Source organism: Ursus arctos, unplaced genomic scaffold (assembly GCF_023065955.2).
Source record: "Ursus arctos isolate Adak ecotype North America unplaced genomic scaffold, UrsArc2.0 scaffold_16, whole genome shotgun sequence".
Lineage (NCBI taxonomy): Eukaryota > Metazoa > Chordata > Mammalia > Carnivora > Ursidae > Ursus > Ursus arctos.
This window is the reverse complement of record NW_026622830.1, coordinates 5,094,006-5,106,418: the sequence shown is the minus strand read 5'-3', so window position 1 is coordinate 5,106,418 and position 12,413 is coordinate 5,094,006. Positions and strand designations below refer to the sequence as shown.

General features: G+C 52.6%; 1 long non-coding RNA gene across 1 annotated transcript in view; it reads right to left on the bottom strand.

Annotated features, from left to right (window-relative positions):
• The window catches only part of LOC113258762 (uncharacterized), a 64,253-nt gene that overhangs the window by 35,422 nt on the left and 16,418 nt on the right, over nt 1-12,413 (bottom strand). Inside the window, exon 2 of the long non-coding RNA XR_003317349.4 lies at nt 2,989-3,071. This is a non-coding gene — a long non-coding RNA (uncharacterized LOC113258762). The remainder of the gene's footprint in view (nt 1-2,988; nt 3,072-12,413) is intronic.

Genomic DNA, 12,413 nt, shown 5'->3' with positions numbered 1-12,413 from the left:
CGGGTCCCCATGTGAAATGCACCCACATGGTCACTCTACGGCAGGGGCTCTCAAACTTGACCGTGCATCACCCAGAGGGCTGGCTAAAACATGGTCTGTCTTGCCAGACCCACGCCCCAAATCTTCTGGTTGAGTAGGTCAGGGATACACCCTGTCTGCATTTCTAACATCCTCCCAGGTGAGGCTAAAGCTGTTAGTCCGGGACCACACATTGGGAAGCGGGTAGAGGGATTTCTGCAGGAGCTGATGGATGGGAAGAATGCATCTTTCACTCAGGAAACGTTTGTGGGTCCCCTGCTCTATAGCAGGAACTATGCTCAGCCCTGAGAATGTAGAAAGGAGCACGGCGCCCCAGACATCTCCGCAGCCCCCACAGTCTCAGCCTGAGTGGGCTCCCTGCATCCACACCTCCTCCTCTCAGGGTGCTCTTGGAGCTGTAACCAAGGTGATCTCTGAAAACCCCAAATCCTACAGTGTTACCTGTCCTGTTGCCCTCGGCCTGGAGAAAAGACCACAGGCATCTTTGGAAAGCATTCTACATATGGCCAGGGCTGAAGAACACTGCCCCGTATGATCCAGTCCCGCCTCGTGCATTTCCATCATACGGATTCAGTTTCCCCACCGGTCATTCATTCAACGGATGTTTTACGAGGCATCAACTACATGCTAAGCACTGAGTGGTGACCAGGAGCGTATGATCCTGTGCAGAAGGGATACACTAAATAAGTAGAAGGCAAATATATAATGCAACGCGAAACAAGTCTGAATACCAGGAAGAGAGCAGGGGAGGAATCAAGTAGGAGGGGTGGGACATGGAGAGGTGGGAATATGGACATGGGGTGGGGAGTCCTCTCCCCCTCCTTAATGAAGTGAGAGAGGGGAGCAGAGGGGCATCTGGGCAGAGCAAAGAGAACAGCATGTGCAAAGGCCCTGAGGTGTGAGCAAGTCAGTGCTTTGTCAGTGACAAGAGCAGAGTGAATGGGAAGGGAGGCAGTAGTGGGTCACTGGCCTTTCAGGAGAGGTCAGGAGTGTGAACACCTGCAGCAGGGAGGCTCGGAAGGCTTTGGGCAAACACATGATGTGATCTGATTTTTCTTTTCACAACCACTTTGGTTGTGGTGGGTCAGGCCAGGAGGGATTAGAAGAGCAGCAGGGATCCCAGCTGGGTCCTGGGCCACAGTAGCCCCATGGAGGTGGGGAGAAGTCTCAGACACAGGACACACTCTGCTGTGGAGTAGATAGGCTCATGGGGGCGTGCTCCATTCATCATTCCACCCACGATGTGCAACACCCCCTCCCAGCTGCACGGGGCTCCTCTGCCTCCTGTCATGTCACGGCTCCAAGCTTAGCTGCTGCCACCCCCAAGGAAGCCTTCCTGACCCAGGCTGGGCTGGAGTCCCCTAGAGCCACTCTGCACCCCACCTTGTATCCTTGAGGCCTCTCCTACCTCCCTCCCCAGCCCACTGCCCAAATGGAGGAAAAGGAAGCCCAGGAATTCAGAAGTGGGGAGGAACGTATGGGAGATGCCTTCATCAGGACAGAGGCAAGCAAGGTCCACACCAGACTGAGGGGCCCCAAGGTTCATGATGAGGCCCCACCTTGCCCTCAACCTTCACCCCCTCCCATGAGACGTGACCTCCGCCACCAGCAGGAAGAATTCCAGATGAAAAGACGCTTTGACTTTCCCCAGCAGCCCAGGCAATGAAATGTCTCAGACATAAGACACCGGGATTTGCAATCTGTGAGGAGGTGCAGAGGGTCCAAGGAGAAGGGCCTGCCCAAGAAAGGGGCGAGGAGGAGGATGGAGACCCTACAGCTGGGACCCTAACTCAGCAGGTGGCTGTGGACATCAGGACGTCAGATACCCTCCTCCTGGGCTGGGGCTTCAGGGGCCTTGGGGAACAGCCGCCAACAGCTGAGTGACCTCTTTCCACTCCCTACTTCCCCTCCTCAAAGGGCAGCAAAGAGACCCTCCACGGGACACGCTTTCATGGGCTCTATCCAATCATGGCTAGCTAGTCCTGTGGGTAACCAGTAGTCATTTTAGAGTTCCATCTAGTCAAGGAAAGGAGGGAGGGATGGAGGGAGGGCAAGGACAGGCCATTTTTCTGCAATAGACAAACACTATTAAGCACCCATAGCTCTCTTTTGGGTGGGGTCACAGGCCCCCCCAGGCTATGTGGGGGCTACAAGAAGGCAGGGGGGTTCTCTCTGGAAGGAAGTTGAAAAGCCCTACAGAGAAGGTTCCATCTGAGCAAGCAGGCACCACCTGGCCTCCTTGGCCTGGGCACCACCTGGCCAGCTCACGCTGGGGACTGGGCCTCCTCAGGCGGCCTCCAAACAGCCCCCAGGCCTGTGATGGGCCCCCTACTTTCATTCCCTGCCGAGACCCCCACACCCCTAGTTTTGGCCACAGGCTGTCCTAATATCCACCCAACCCTGTCATCATCCCAGCTCTGATCCTCCCACAGCCCCCAACCCCCAGGACAAGGAGGGTCCCTCAAAGGACAGAGGTCCTGGGCAGTCATCAAAGGGCCCTTTCTCCCACCCTGAAGGGCCCTATTGTCCTCTGCTGCTCACAGGACTTCTCTGTGTCGGGGAGAAGGCGGGTGAGAATCATAAAAGAAGCTATGAACTGACTAGTCCCTCCGTTTACTATAAATCAGAGCATGTCCCCCAAATTCCAGACAGTTCCCCAGATTACCTTGTCCTCCACATAGCTATGTCTTTATAGGACTGCATAGGGCAACAGCAGGAGGAGGCAGAGGCGGGGGGTCAGCACGGAGCAAGAGGCAGAGACCATACTCAGGGATGACCAAGTCTTAGCACTGAAAGTCCCTCCCCCGCCACCCAGAACCTTCTCGGTCCTGGGAAACCTGACACCGTTGGCCCCCCTACCTGGTTTCTCCCACTTCCAGCGTCCTTTGGCCTCAGTTTCCTGGCCAGTAAGTGGGAATGGAGAGGGAGTGTGGGGTGGAGTTTACACACCTGTTCTCTGGAGCCTGGATGGAATCTCCCAGGCACCACAGCCACGCTGAGACCCCGGCTTCTCTGAGGTTTGGTCTCTTCACCTGCAAATGAGCATAAAAATTCCTACCTCAGAGTGTTGCTTCTGGAATTCACGGATTTACCATATGTGAAATGCTTAAAACAGCGACTGGCACTGGCAAGTGATGCGGTGGCTGTTAGACAATTAATTATTTACTTAAACATTCACCTAAGTGGCCCAAGCCCTCACTTCACCTATAATGAGAATAAAGGGCATTGAAGGTCATCAGTGGCGTCCAAAAGAATATCTGCTTATATGCTGCTTACAAGAGACATACCTAAAATCAGATCACACCATCCCCAGACAAAATATAAAGAGGTACACACCAGAGATACGCAGAGACACACACAGGTGTATATTGTGTGTGTGTACATACCGCGAACCCAAAGAAACAACTCCAAGAAAGGACTCGTGGGAAGATTAAGCAATAGAATTCAAGGCATAAAGTGTGACAAAGAGTTTATTTTGTATTGATGTATCTAAAAGCCAGCAACCACAATGATGATACAGTAGTCAGGAACCTTCACGCATTAAATAACGTAGTGCTAAAATTTAGGAAGAAAACAGATTCGAGACGTCATTAAGCTTAAACCTTCTGGGATGCCTCCCGGCGTCTATGAACACTCTACCTGACTCATCACAAAAGGTATGGTCAGTATTTGTAACTACCTGTTTAACGGCCCACAGGTATTTTAGCCCCGTTGGCGGCTGCTGGGGTGGGGGGCTCAGACAATGTCTGTCTTGCTCATTTTCTTCAATGCCCAGCGTAATGCTCACCAGTCCACCAATAAATATTTGTGAAATGCATGACACATAGATACGTAGTCAACTCTGTATCCCTAAGACAGAGGACATACAATTTTTTTCACATGTTCGTGGGTGTTTATAAATATACATCATACACGTGGCCAAAAGAAAACTTTAATACATATCAACATGAAGAAGCTAAACAGATGACATTCTCTGACCTTACAGCGAAAGGATAAAGCAAAATTTAAAAAACAAATAAAAAATTCCAACCTGCCAGAAACCAAAAATCACTTTGTGAAGTTCCTTCAGCCAAAGAAGAAATCGAAACTGAAATCAGAAGGTTTTTTTTTTTTTTACAAAATATGATAGAAACAACAATCCACATAAAAATGTATGGGATGTGGCCAAGTCTGCGCTCTGAGAAAAGAAATGAGAGATTGAAATGTTTTCATATTTGAACAAGAAATAACGAAACTAAATGAAGAAAGCAGTCAAAGCAAAGAGCTAAAAAAAGAACAAAATGAACCCAAGGAGAGCAAGAGGGAATTAATAAAGATAAAATAAAAATTAAGAAATTAGAAAACAGAGAAAAACACTGAATTTATAAGCATATCCCAGAACACGCTCTTTGACAGGCACGTGAAGTAAACATGTATATTGAACGTTCAACATATAAACATATAGATATGGTCTTTTCACAACCGCTTTTTTTTTTTAATTATAAAATAGCTAGGAGTAAACTAAGAAATAACCTCAAAATCTATAGGAAAAATCCCACAACATCTTATTAAAGAACATTCTAGAAGACCGCAATACACAGAGAAGCAAACAGTGTGTCTGGATGGGGAGACTCAATATTTGTAAACATACCAGTGTTTCCTGAATTAATAAGTGAATTTAATGTAATTCCAATCACAAGGGGGTTACGGGGTCAGAGAGGGTTTGAAAAGGGGTATTCCATTTTCCTAGGAAAACAAAGGCATGAGAAAAACAAAGACAGCTTTGGAAAAGAAAATGAAGGAAGCTGGATAAACAAATGGTATGTGGGGGGGGAGGGGGGGGTGCCTCCAAGGCTGTGGCACAGAGTGACCATGGAGGAAGGAGTGGACATGATCCTCGGTGCCCTGCACTCTGTCCCTCCCACATCCTCCCAGCCGGCCTGACCAGACCAGCACTCAGCCAGCCGGTCACCCCACAAAAAATGCTCTGATCACCCACAGTCCTTCTCCCAGATGAGGCCAGCATCCTTTCCCTGCCCCACCCCACTTGAAATTATGCCAAAGATTTAAAATTTGGTGCAGATGTCTGGGTCCTAATTCAAGGTGTGATCCTGTCGCAGCTGCCACAGGGCCAAGGAAAAGAAGAAAACCATGAAAGTTGGGGGCAGACCCAAAGCAAGAGAAGGGAGTGTGACCCTTGCAAAATCAACGGACTTACAGGGCACATCAGTCAATGCTGGTGCGTGCCTGGGGCTCGGGCACAGCCCCCAGCCAGAAAGTGGGAGAACATCAGCTAGACCAGTGGGGACCAGAGTCCATTGCTGCTGGACTGAAACCACCTGTGCCAGGGGAAGAAGCGAAGACATTGACGATGCCCAGCTTGCTACACGTTTTGCAAATGGAGGCCGAAACAATTGAGCAGCGTCGTTCCTGCCAGGGAGAAAGGGTTGGAAGAACGAGAGCCTTCGCAGTCAAGAATGGAAACTGTCGAATGACTGGAAGTAACCAAAAACATGAAATGCCAGGGAAGCTTTTTAATCCATACTTGATAGACACATCAAAAGGTCTGAAATATGAATTCCCAGATGCTTGGAGTGAAAAGAACGTTCTAGGGTCCAGTCCCCAGAGAAGAAAACAACTTCTTCCCTGCCAGTCCCAGCAGAAGTCCAGGTTCTAAGCTCTCATAGGCCAAAACTTGGTCACCGCACACCCCTGAGCCCATCACGGTGGGCAAGGGGATGGACCCGGCTGCCATCCCTGAAGATGGGTGGTGCCGACTCCACGGAGACCATGCGGGCTCTAAGGAGATTCCAGGTGTGTTTGGGGGCAGGCAAACAAGGCAGGTGTGAATTACAGGAGAAAATACCCATCAGAGTTTACTTCCCCCAGAAGAGAAATGCAAGGTATGGCCTCACGCCTTGGGACAGCTCATCTTTCACTGAGATTCGTTTAGAAGAAAGCATTCAGAGACGTTGGGGTAAGGCTGCCCTAATGACCCACCCAGCCACACAGTGGTCCTTCCATGAAGGCAGCCCCTCGAGCCCACGGCCCTCAGCGTCTGGGCAGCCCACACGGACAGTGACAAGAGCCCACGTGGGCCCAAAGTGGAAGAGGGCATTTGCCACTTGCATCTGCCATGACCAGGACAACAGCCACTGGCCTTCCCGCTGGGGAACAGCAGGAGAGCTCTCAGACGCACCCAGGGGCGCTAAGGAAGCCCCTGAGCAGTCCCGGCGGCTGCCCAAGGAAGGCGTTTTGTTCAGACCACGTAGAGGACTGTGTCCGAGCATGAGACTGAAGCGCGTTCCTCTGAAGCGTGGCAGCCCGCTGGCTAGCGGCGGGGTACCCCGGGGGAGGGGCAGAACGAGCTCTCACCCCAGAAGGTGGCAGAAGACGCCTCCACCTGCAGCCAAAACTGCGAGGTGCTCCATCAAAATCTGCCTCATTTATGAATTTTCAGCAACTGGCGTTCAGATGAATAGGATTTTATTGGAACAGATCAAATGTTCAAGGGAGACGAGTATGCTCACAGTGTCATTGGGAGCCCAACCTCCAGGCAGCCAGCAAGTAAGAGGCAGGGGTCGATCCGCACGCCAGGCAGCCCACACGCACCTCTCGTAGAGCACGTGGCTTGGCCTCTTTTGGGGTCAGGTCTGTCTCCCTGACAGCCCATGACTCCCACGAGAAAATGGACCTTGTCTTCTTCCCCTTGGAATTACTCTAGTGCCCAACACAGAGTGCAGGGGCCAGTAGGTGCCTGACTAATGTTTGTGGACTGAAGGGAAAGAGGAAGGGAAGGAAGAGAGGGAGGAAGGAGGGAGAAGCAGGGGATGGAGGGAGGAGGGAGAGGGGAGAAAGGAGGCGGAAAGGGATGGGAGGCAAGGGAGGAAAGAGGAAGGGAGGAGGGAAGGGAGGAGGAGGGAGGAAGGAAGGCACACGCAGATGTCTGCGCTCTTCAACCAGAAATCTGGTCTGTGTGCACAACCCACCCAGATCACATGGCCCTTCTGTGGCTGAATGGGGACCCACTTTTTCTTAGTTTTCTGAGGATAATCTTCCATGGAACTGGCTCTTTCCTGAGTGTCTTAGCAGCAGGAAGATGGAGCCCCCAGACCAAGGCTCCTGAGCCAGAGTCTGGCCCCCATCTTCAGCCCTTGCACATCCGCCCCCACCCCAGGGCACCATGGGAGGGTGTTTCCCCTCCCGGTCATCGTCATTGTCCTCACTGTCCAGGTGCCTCCATCCCTCTGAAACAGCTACAGCCACAGGGGAGGAACTCCAGCCTCAAGTCTTCATAGAAACCGACAGGTTTTTTTCTGGTGCCCACTCCTCCATTTCTTTCCAGCCCCTCCTCCCCTTCCAGGGATTTCCACCTTCTCTTCCTGCCAGAGGGAACCTTCTGGAGAACATCAGAGCACTGGGGCCAGGTGACTTCACAGGAAAAGAGAATATCATCTTGGCATCCTCCTTCTTCCAGGAGGCGATCTGCAGCTAGTTCCCTTTGAATCCGAGGCCAGCTATGGGGCTGCTGGAGGTCCAGGTTTCCAGGGCAGCTCCCCCCTCCCTTTCCCTCCCTCCATCCCCCTCCCCTCCCTACCTCATCCTATCCTGGAAGAAAGACACATTGCATCTGCAGAGAAAGTTCCAGCTCTTCCGTGGGGTCACAGCTATGTCTTCCCTAGAGGTTGCTGCTGGACAGAGCCCCTTCTAGGGGCTCGTTAGAGTGAGGGGGTGGGGAGGCGCTCCCAGAGAAATCACTGCATTTCCACTTGTTATTTCAAAACAGCCTCAGAAAAGACAAGCTGTCCTAGGGAAATAGGCTCAAGGAGTATTCATTTCGGGAAACTTGTCCACCGTTCTTCCTTTACAAAGTCCAGGGGCTGCCATGGCCACACGGCTGTGCAGCAGGATGGATTTTGGCCAAAGGCTGGTTTCAATGCAGCCCTGCCAGCGCCCAGTGGCCTTTCCAATCGATCTTTCTCTCTGGGTCTCCATGTCTTCCCTCATGGTGGCAGAAACTGGGTCATCATCCCTAGGATTAATTAATAGTAATAAGTCGCATTTATGCTGCAGCTTATATTTTAAAAACACTTTTATTGTATGTCCCTGGCTTGCGCCTGTAAGCCAGGTACTGTTCTTATCCTTGCCCTACAGATGTGGACACGGAGGCTCACGGCTGGGTGACCGGAGATCCAGGTAGCCACGGAGAAAGCACTGAGCCGACACTGACGGACACCCAGTCCTGGCGGAACAGACAGCATTTAATCCCACACGTTCATTGTAAAACTAACAACAACAAACCTAAATTAGCCTCTCAAACCGATGCTGCATTCTAGTGGGATAGCCACCAGGTTACTTTTCTTACCAAAATTGGATCCTGTTGCAAATACTTGTTTGTAATTTGCTTAGTTTCCGTTGTAATCCCTGGCAGCATGCCGTTTCCTCGTGAGGCTATTAGACATGGATGCGAGCAACTCCTGTTGTTGGTTGTTTCCAGCTTTCCACTGCAGGATGTCTGGGCCCATCCTCAGTCCTCCCCGAGGGGCTGGGGGCCCTCCCCTACAGGGGTCCTTGTCACAGTCATTGACTCGGAGAGGCTTTGCAACTGCATTGAAAATCGCAGTTAGCCTGACCCCGTTGACTTCTTGTCGAACCCCTGAAGGGACAGGAGGAATGAAGAGAAGGACCCAGTGATGGTTCTGAAGCCCGGATCCCCCCAAACCCACCCCCATCCCCACCCCAGGGTCCTTCTTCGGGCTACACCGGCCGCTCCTGTGCGCGAGGCTCCCTGGCAGCCAGGGCCTGCCCCATGTGGGAAGCTCTGTGCTGGTAAAAGGTTCACAACAGGATACGTGGGGGGAGGAGAGCCCCGATTTGTAGCATTTGCTGATTCCCGTGGTGTGGAGTCCTACCAGGGCCCATCTCAAGCAACCAGTGCGATGTCACTGGGCGGGCACAGAGTTGGGGCGAGCCGAGCACATGGGCGCCCTTCGCTGGTAGAAAGTGGACGCACCACCAGTTGGGATGACTCAGTCACGCGCTCCACACTGGCTTCCAGAATGTCCCCGGGGGCACAAGCTCCAGGTGCCCACAGCGATCATTGACTTGATGATGCTGGGCTTCCTTCCCTTTGCTGTCCCCTTACACCCATATGGAGGCTCCCGGATTCACGTTCCACATGAACTATGTCTGTGAGAAACCGTGTCTGGTGGGGAATCAACCTGAGACCCCCGCGCACCACCACCACCAACACAAACTTCAGAACAAAGACAATTTTGAAGCTGAAATCGCAGTGGGAAGGCAGGAGTTCAAGGCAGGGATGGGAATTATCTCCCACAAATGTTCCATCAAGAAAAACTCATCTCAGGCCGGCTACGGCAAGGAGGTGCCCATGAAACTTGGGGATCGGCTGCAGGCTGAGCAAAGAAAGGACACATCCCTGCTGAAGCAGCGGGCAGGGGCATCTCCCAGGGTCTGGAACTCAGGGAGGAAGAAGGTATTTCTCAGCACTGTCCCCGCCCTGCACCTGCCCCAGTTCAAGCCTCCCTCACCTCCCACCTGGACCAGAACAGCAGCCCCCACATGGGTCCGCTTTCTGCCACACGCTGCCCCCTCATTTTCCACCCTGAGCCAGGGTATCCCCTGCTAAGACATATGACCATGCTGGCCTCTTTTTCTCCTGCTGAAAACCCTTCAAAGAGCTCCACTGCCACACCATGGCCTCTGGAACCTTCCGTCATCTGACGCTGCCTCCCTCTCCAAACCAGATCCCAGGCCAGACCCCATTACCCCCGACCCCTTGCCTCTCCTTGTGCCACCCCCAGTGCCTAGAATTCCTTCCTTCTCCTCTTTGCTCAAATCCTGCTCATCTTTTTAAATACAGCAGCAAAGGTATCCTCCTCCAAGAAGCCCTCCTAACTTCTCCTGGCCTGCAGCAGCCAATATTCTATTCTTTGGTTCCCAGGAGTCCCTGTGTACTCAACACACTGGGTGGTAAGTATGTGTTCATGCCTCAGTTTCCTCTAGGAGGCTGTGACTTCCCTGAGGGCAAACTCTTTGCTTTAATCTTCTCTGCAGCTCCTAGCTCAGCATCCTGTTTGGGAGATGGTGGGTACTTGGTAAGAATTTTATGTCCATTCATTCCTTCAGTCCTTCATCTCTTCTGGCTGCAGCGATATTTCCATTCCTTCCACCACAGGTAGCTGAGTAATGAGGTAACATAGTGTCGTGACACCAAAGTGTTTGCAAGTTTGTTTTGCTAAAGAAGATAGTGGGGCCTCTGGGTCTTAAGGCGTGGGGTCCCTAACCCCAGGGAGTCTACCAGGCGATCGGATGTACATATCTAAGTGTTGGATCAAGACACCGCGGATTGTAACCTACACACAAAGGCCTGGGATTCATGCTAAAGTGCTTCGCGTTCAACCGGCCTGGGGTCGGCCCAGGGTTCTGCATTCCTCACCGGCTCCAGGTGGTGCCACCCGCCGGCCCGCCCCTCGCCGTGCAGAGCCAGGGCCCAGGCACTTCAAAAACAGTGTGGGCCAGGCCGGAGCCACAGGTGGGTCCACGGCACATCCCCTGCGACCCCCACCCCAAACCTGGTATTTTCCTTTAATTCTCACTTTTGTGTCCTAACTATATTTACAAGCCAATTTTAAATAACTATCTTAAAGAAAAAACAGGCCTCACTTTCCACAAACAAAACCCACACGTAAACATAAATACAGTGGAATTCCCTAACTGGGATGCCCTCTGGCTACGTGTCCCACCTGAAGGTTCTGAGCCTGCGTCCCGCTCCATCTGTGCTGAAGGGCAGAGGGGCACGTGTGAGAGAAGCAGGAAGAACAGACTCGCCGCTCACTGAGACTTTCCCCTTGAAGCAGTGAGAGCGGCTTGAAAGAGTAGGAAAGGGATGGCGTCTCCATCCGTGGCTCCCAGCCGTGTAGCCACACCTGTGCGCACAGGCCACAACAGGTGTACCTCAGGAGACCCTGCACTGGACACGTCCAAAGGCCACTCCGTCCGGCCCGGGAGGGCTCCAGGCTCCGGAGGGCCTCCGTCAGTCTCAGAGCAAAGCAGGAATGTGCAGGGTGGGTTGGCTAAGGATGGGAGGGAGGTGAGACTAGACGCCGTTTGGCTCCAGAATCTCCGTGCGTGGTCATCACCCAGCAAAACGCCTTCAGCCGTTCAAGCCTCGCACCAGCTGATCGCACTTAACGACGTTACCCAGCACCGCACGCAACAGCCTCACTCAGGTCCAAGGTTCTCCCCACCTCCCAGCCCATTATAATTGCTTCAGGGAAAGCCTGGCCACAGGCTGCAAGATGGAAGTAACAAACGTGGAAATCGATGATGTTTCTCAAGCAGCAGAGGTCTAGCTGTGGCTCTGTGTGGGGAGCCCACAGCATGGCATAAATTATGGTGACACTTACCCAGCGGTCGTTGCAACACCAGGAGACTTGTGCCATCATCCCAGGCTGCAAGGCGGGGAGCTGGGACAAGGGTGAATGGACGACTCGGAGTCACAGACGGAGGGGCCAGGACCGACGCCATCACTCAGAACCGGCAACAAGAATGGACCGAGCTGGTGCACCTGCCCTCAAGAGGCGTGGCCAACGGAAGGGGCGCCCACTGCTGGTCTGGGGAAGGCTGTGATCGCAGACTCAGCCTGTGAAGAATGCAGATGAAGCAGCCCCTCCCACCCTGGAAACCTTGTAGTGATGGGAAGGACATCTTCTGGTTTTGCTTGCCCCATGCCTTGTTCCCTCTGGTGAAAGATTCCTGGTCTTCTTGGGCTGAGATGGGGACTCGCCCGCCCCGTCTGTGACGGGTAATTTGATGTGTCAGTGTGGCTGGGCCATGGAGTGCCCAGGCATTTGGTCAAGCGTGGTTCCAGGTTGCATCTGGGAGAATGTTTCGGGGTAAGACTAACATTTGAATCCACAGCAATGTAAATAGGTTGCCCTCCCCAATGTGGGTGTGACTCAGCTGATCTATTCAGAGCTCAAGTAGAATAAAAAGGCAGAGGAAGGTTGAGTTGGCTCTCAGCCTGACTGAGGGCGACTTAGATCTTTCTCTGCCCTCAATGTTCCTGGTTCTCAGGCCCTCAGACGCAGGCTGGAATCTACACGGGCGATGCACTCGGGCCCGGGGAGGACCCTGCCAGCTCTGGTGCGTCTCTAGCTCCAGCTTGCAACCGTCAGGTCACAGGACTTCTCAGCCTCCATAATACCATGAGCAGATTCCTTATAATAAATTATATAAACATTATTGGCTTTCTTAGGAGAACCCAAATACAGTCTGCTTGGTAGAGGACCTGCCCCAGGACGCCATCATAACTCTAGGCTTCCCGCTTTGGGGCCAGAAACACGATAGACACTCTCAGACATTTGGCGAGT